This window comes from Eucyclogobius newberryi, unplaced genomic scaffold (genome assembly GCF_026437365.1).
Source record: "Eucyclogobius newberryi isolate DKJ021-1_F unplaced genomic scaffold, fEucNew1.0.hap1 SCAF_15, whole genome shotgun sequence".
NCBI lineage: Eukaryota > Metazoa > Chordata > Actinopteri > Gobiiformes > Gobiidae > Eucyclogobius > Eucyclogobius newberryi.
In genome coordinates, this window is record NW_027315779.1 from 30,137,717 (window position 1) to 30,143,927 (window position 6,211).

At 38.9% G+C, this 6,211-nt stretch overlaps 1 long non-coding RNA gene across 1 annotated transcript; it reads right to left on the minus strand.

Moving 5' to 3' along the window:
* Window positions 1–687: 687 nt before the first annotated feature.
* On the minus strand, window positions 688–5,539 carry LOC140360381 (uncharacterized). Its single transcript, XR_011926919.1, has 6 exons — window positions 5,415–5,539; window positions 2,424–2,461; window positions 2,180–2,279; window positions 1,712–1,782; window positions 1,547–1,624; window positions 688–944 (listed from the first exon to the last, which is right to left on the minus strand). It is a non-coding gene; the product is annotated as an uncharacterized lncRNA (long non-coding RNA).
* Between the last annotated feature and the right edge of the window lie 672 nt (window positions 5,540–6,211).

The following is a 6,211-nucleotide window of genomic DNA, read 5'->3' on the forward strand; positions in this document are numbered from 1 at the left end:
CATTTTTCAGCCAACACGCTTCATCTGATTGGGTAGAAATTGTAATGAGTACATCTCCTTACACCGATTACAATAATGTGAGCACGCCTCGTCTCTAACCGCAAGTGATTATGGCCGCCACGAGGGCTGCCAAATTGGATTCTGTAACTTCCGTTCCAATAACTTCCGTCTCGATTCCGTAAAGGAGCTAGTGCTGGCCATGGAGCTGACTCTTGTTTTGGGCCTTTAAGCACAAAAGAAAAGGATACATTTATACAGCTAGAACCTTATAACGGCAAGCATTTGAAATTGCTTGTTTATTTATTTAATATGGGCATAGCATTGGACGAACCAGATGCCATGTTTTAAGTGTTATAGCAGGATATGCTAATTTAACAACTGTCCATTCATTGTTCATTAAATCAAATTGCAAACTCTATAAACATGGATATAGTGTACAGACATGTCCCAGGAACATTAATAACTATTGACAAAAATGTCAGAACCTTCTTATTCTAAGGGGGGCGAAATGTGTAATTTACAACCAAGATAATTATTACATTGGAAGAACCAGACCAAAGGTTTAAGCACATTTGCTTTTATATTTTTGTAAAACTGACATTAACAAATACAATATTAAGTTTACAACAATCTTCTGAAGCTGAACATAAAAAAAGGCATTTTTTTTTCAATTTATCAACAGCTGTGCCAAAGTGCTTAACACAGTCAGTGCTCGACACTGAACAAACCTACCTCAAAACAATTTAAACAGCTTTTTCTTGACTCTAATCATTTCATTGTACACAAAGTACTTCACACCCTCCCAGGTACGTTTTTTTCAGTGTAGGAGACTCCTGTGTTATGCACAACATGCATGCTTCTGTCCCAGGCACTCGTTGTAGAGCAATAAACTTTGCCATCCTTTTCCTCCTCACTCCATGGCCTCTGTGAGTTCTTCTGTGCGTCTGATGGGGATAAGAGTTGATACAAATTTATAAATGGTAATTTTGCATAAAAGTGACATTTAAGCAACTACAGGTTACAATTATGGCTGCTCTGGGCCTAAAATGCCATGTTATAATTGTAGCAACATGGAATAATGTCCAAGGTTTAAATTGTTTGGTGGTAGAGTGGTTAAGGCACACATGCCATTGACAATTTACTGCATGTCCTCCCTTCTCTCTCATCCTCATTTCACATTCAGCTGTCGGTCTAAAGTTTGTGGTCCAAAAAAAGTATTTGATTTATTTAACTGAACTCAGGTCTGATTGGTTTGAATCCCTGCCATCACAGGTGCACACTGGGAGGAGGGATTCAAACCAATCAAAATATGTATTTTCCATCTGAGGGAAATGCATATACATTAGCTGTAACAGATAATATGAAGTTAAATCATAGGTCATCTAACATTTTAGAGAAAAATATATAATTTAATGAGTTTAAAAAAATCTTTTAAAGTCAGTTTGATGTAGTATAACATTATTGGCTTAAGTTATTAAAAGTGTGAGAATTTCTTCTCGTCAGGCCAAGAACTTATCCTATTGTCAGCTGTCACTGTTCATCTCACCGTCAGTGCACGTGTTCAAGCGTCTCTTTCTGGCTGGTTTACAGCCTCCTGTCCCATCTCCATCCGACAGTTCAGACTCTAAAACACAAATAACATAATTTCTTTAAAATATTTGTCAATTTGCGCATTCCTTCACCCAAAAATTTAGAACTTAAAACTAGTCACCATCAGGACGCTTCTTTTGGCGTCTCTTTCTGGGTGCTTTCATGGACGGCTGGCCCAGGACAGTTTCCTCTCTGATATCAAATCACATAAACAACTTTTTAAAATGTTTTTGAACATTTCTTTCAGCATTATTTTACCCAAGAGCTAAATTATGGGATAAAACATTTTCCTAAATCAGGATTTCTCCATCTATTCAGGCCAGACCCCCCTAACTAACCATCCAACCTACCTCAGTAGTAGTAAACCCTTAAAATTAAATAAAATTAGGTTTATTTAGTGGATTGTGTCATCTGACCCAAATTCACTAAAAAGAGTTTTTAAATGGAGATTTAATAGTGTAATTTTTTAAATGGAGATTTAATAGTGTAATTTTTTCAATTACATCTCATGACGCTCATGTTTTCTGACCTCCAGCTGTACTAAAAACATCCCTCAAGGGTGTAAACTTAACACAATTTAAAAAAGTACCGTCAGGGCGTTTCTTCACGTGCAGCTTTGTTGGTCGTTTTTTGGACGGCTGCTCCAGGATAGTTTCCTCTGTGGTCCTCTCCATCAGATTGTTCAGACACTGAACACAAAGGCATACATTACTACTAATTATTCTTATGTCAGATCTTTACAGTGGTTCACTTTATTCAAATATCTAGTGCAATGTTGTGTTACACTTGTAACAATGTGGCAGCCATGATTGGACATGGATGAAATTACATACTGGAGGTGGTACTCTTCGCGCTCTTCTTCCAACACCATCTGTAGAAAAGAGAAGTTAGAAGTCATAGGATATGTATAGACATTTTAATTTTGACAGTATAAACCAGAGACTGCTGAATCCAGGATCTGAAGAATGTTTCCTTTAAGGGCCTCAGCTCCACCTTCCATGGCAAATAAAAGCTTTCCAACTGTAGCTACTTGGAAGGTTTTTCCTCAGTCTGCCTGTAGTAGTTACAGTGTACTCTGGTGTCATGGCCCATAAACTTTGCTACCTGCTCAAGCTCTTGGTCGGACAGGTCCAGGAGCTGGCACAATGTTGCCACATGCTTTCGTTATTTAGTGGATCTGAGCAGTTCTTGATCGTCTGCTTTACATTCAATGGAAAATATCCTCAAACAGTCACAGCCACGGATTTGTTGTTGTGCCGATTTTTGCAAACAAAAATGGATTGTCCTGACAAACCAACTTTGTCCCGGAGTGAAATCATAAAATCAATGCAAGCCTCGAAATAACGGGCCGGACACGGTCAATGACCGGCGCAAAAATCAGTTTTGACCGACTCCAAAATCAAGGCTCCGGACACAATGACCGACGCAAATTTTTCGCCGTAATATACATTTTTAATGGGCAAAAACAGCGCGGTGAACATGCCCAAAGCGATTCTTATGCACAAACTCGGGCGCGCTGTACTACAGACCACGATTATTGCTGTAGTTATACAGCGGAGGAAGGCAGCGGAGCGCATGTGTGCGGGCATTTCCATCGCTTAAGTTTCGTTTTGACAGACATGCCACTTCGCAGTCTTCTCGCTTCTCATTGGCCGAGCGGTGTCCGTGATCTAATGTCGATGAAAGCGGGCATCTGATTGGCCGCTGCGTTCGGTTACGTTCGGTTGTACTCGGAAATGCCCGGTCTAATTTTGCGCCACAAGTGATATCGAGGTTGGCGGGCGTCAATCTCCTCAGTTCGCAATTCAGTCTTTTTAAAGTTGTTTGCAACAAAAGCTGTAATTTTGCACATTAGGGACAATGTCGATGTGGAAGTATCCAAGGGCCCCGCCCCCTTTGGAGTTGTTAGCATCGGGGCAATGTATACATGTTAGTAGTTTATTTTGTAGGCTGTGATTTTATATATTCCACAAGATCTCCTTGTGTCAAATGCTGTAAACAGTATTTATTTTGTATCTAAGAAACATTATTATATTAAATTAAACAGTATTAAAGATCATGATCTCTGGTTTATATGATTCCGTATTTGTGCTCTTCATATCAAATAACAGATACAAGTACTTTAAATTGTTTTACATGCTAATAACCAGGTTTAAAACAACACATTTATCTTGTTCTTATGACGCCGCGCGCGCTTGTGGGCCCCTGAAATTGCTGGGGGGCCCCTAACTTTTAAAGGTAGGGGGGCCCCCTGGCCCCTAACTTTTTTAGGTAGGGGGGCCCCCCTGGCCCCTAACTTTGAAAATCTATTTCTCAGCCTGTAAATGATAAAGAGACCTGTTAATAAAAGTTCATTTTTCATTAATTATGTTATTCTGTTTTCCTTTCCTTGTGACCAATTCAGAATTAGCCATGACAGGTACCAAATGATCGGTACCCGTCATGTTGACAGGGACGTAAAAATAATTATTTCAAGGCTTGCAATGGACGCTTTAGTGCGCTGAACAGGTACTTTTCGCCCTCTCTTTCCTCTCGTTACCAGTCTAGTGAGCCTGTGGCTCAACATTTTCTCCACAGGTGACAGAGTCTCATAAATGTCCTGGTTCATTTGGCCTGTGTCAGCTTTCAGAAACATCTCTAGAGTTATCCGTGATGATTCTCCTTCACGTTTCTTGTTGAAAACTATGACTTGAGCCAGAAGGCTTTCACTAAGTGGTTTGTGGGCCGACACTGAGGACTACTGAGGAAGAAGCCATAGCTGATCTAAGACAAACTGTAACAGATGATTCTGCAGGGCAGCAATGTCTTTGGTTAACGGAACACTGTCATCTTTGTTCCATTTATTTTGTTCCATGGAACTGTGGGCATTTGCAGAAACATAGTCTGACCACATTTTGTCAAGAACCTCCTTAAAAACGTTTGTCTTTTTCAGTAGAAGCATCCGACACCATGATGCAATGACCAATACAAGCTACAGTTGCTGCTTTGAGAAAAGCCTATTTTCACAGCGGTTGAAGGTTTTCCATACCATCTTGTCTTCATTGAAGTGTGACACTTGTCTAGCTGCTGCTATTGCTAAATTAAAGTTGGTTGGATACGTCTTTGAGTCCACTAATTTTGTGTCAATTTGTTTAGCTGCCAACACAAAACAGCCAAGTTCCCTCAGCTTGTGTGCAATATAACGATGCGGAGATTGTTCACGTCCTTCGAGTATACAATGAATCTCCAAATTTACATATCATCTCATCACTTCGAACCCGAGCGGTGATACTGTCTTGTTACATGTTTTGAATGACATTCTGGACTCCCTTAGATGATTTTTGCATTGGAAGAAGTTTGGAAGAGACAGCCTGGACTCATTTTCTTTGTGTTCCTACGTCAGAGTTGTCATTTTTATCATGCCTCCAAAAGTCTCCTTTTTTAAAACATGGCAAAGCAGTGTTGACATGGCAAATAGTCATCAACAGATGCATTTGCAGAGGGCTGTTTCCATGTTACAATCTCTTATTTACCACCCTTAAGCACTTCCTGGTTATGTTGCCAATCTCCCTTATTTCTCAGAGTCTCTAGGAGTTTCTTCCTTTCTTTGGAGCCAGTTGGGAAGCTGAATGCATCAGTTTCATCCATGTGCTTCATCTGCAGATGCCGGGCCATTTTTAAATTTGACTTCTTGCAGTAAACACGGTAATGAGCTTTGTTCCACACTCTTTTACCGTGTTCCGTTTGGCAGCTTTTCTGTCTCATTTCAGTGATCTCTGTATTGCGCACAAGGTGATTTTTTGAATACGTTTTTGAAGACTGTGTTGGCTTTGGTTTTGACTCACGCGACAGGCTGGAGCAGTTTGAGACATTGCTGCAGGATGAAGAGCTTGGACTTGCTGGAGGCTTGTACTCGTCGTCACTACAGCTTGTCTGAAGGAGCCTCTTGATGAGGTGAACTCACTGTGGAATCAGGTGAATCCCTCTCCAGGGTTTTAACCTGCAACATATGAATTTTAACGTATTAGCGCTTTTCTCAAAGCAGTTACAAATTAATGTTTGACTATAATAAGATCAGAAGTGTGCAGGGCACATGCACTGTGCAGCCACAAGTTCTCAGGACAAGTCATCAAAGATAAAAAAAAAATAAAAAAAAAAAAAAGACACATGCAGTGCTGGGGATAGTGTTTATTAATTGGATACTTTCCTAGGCTAGTGTTTGTTTGCAACTGATACTGACTAGTCAGTAAAAATTTTATTTATATATATATATATATATATATATATATATATATATATATATATATATATATATATATATATATATATATATATATATATATATATATATATATATATACACACACACACACACACACACATATACACACACGAAATATATAAATTAATGTCTGTTATAACATTAGCATTAAATACATTTGTACATCATTGTTGATTTACAGAACGTTATCTACAATTGTTTTTTGTGAGGCCTGGACTAAACTGAAAGCTCATGTTTTTAAAAAATGTATGCATTTTTTTTTAACCTGCTAAGGCCTTACTTATTTTATTACTTGGTTTACCGATCCGCTACACTTTGATTGATTTATACAATATAAATAAAATTAATTTTTGTCAGTTT